Source organism: Solanum pennellii, chromosome 7, assembly GCF_001406875.1.
Source record: "Solanum pennellii chromosome 7, SPENNV200".
NCBI classification, from domain to species: Eukaryota; Viridiplantae; Streptophyta; class Magnoliopsida; order Solanales; family Solanaceae; genus Solanum; species Solanum pennellii.
The window spans coordinates 11,694,600-11,695,308 of NC_028643.1; positions in this window are offsets into that span (position 1 = coordinate 11,694,600).

Consider the following 709-nt stretch of genomic DNA (forward strand, 5'->3'; position numbering starts at 1 on the left):
AAATTCGTTGCCAAGCCAGCGTTTTCTAAAAATAAAAAAAATTAGTCATTTATATGTTGACTAGTTGGCAAAAATTTCAGAAAAAGAAAATTTTCCACCACAATCATTGTCAAGGCAGCGATTTTTTAAAAAAATAGAATTTTCAGCAAAATCGCTTCCAAGGCAGCGTTTTCTTAAAAAAATTCGTATTTCGCAAAAATGTTGCACGGGCAGTGATTTTCTGAAAAACAAATTAGACAAAATCGCTGATAGGGCAGCGATTTGATTTTTTTACAGCGTCAAAACAAAATCGCTATGTCAGTAGCGTTTTAGTCAAAAAAAAATTGATGTGTCATATTAAAATATTTATCAATTTTTTTGTCGTTTAAGTTCTGGACTCGGATTTAATACCAAGAGATTAATCTATGTATAGACAAAAAAATTCTCAAATTCTTTTAATCATTTTATTTGTTTTCTTGATTTTATGTTTTATATTTGTATAAGTAATTTTATTTAAATAAATTAGCTTACAAATATTTTTTATTTAAAGAGAGAGAGAGAGAGTTGTTTGTTGCTAAATACATTGAATACAAATCAACATATTATTTGAAACGTAAGTTTGTTTAACATTTACTAATTGAAAAAATAAATATATCATCCATCACGTTTGTGATCTTGATTGAATGCACTATTTGTTGATATATATATATATATATGTGTGGGGGGGGGT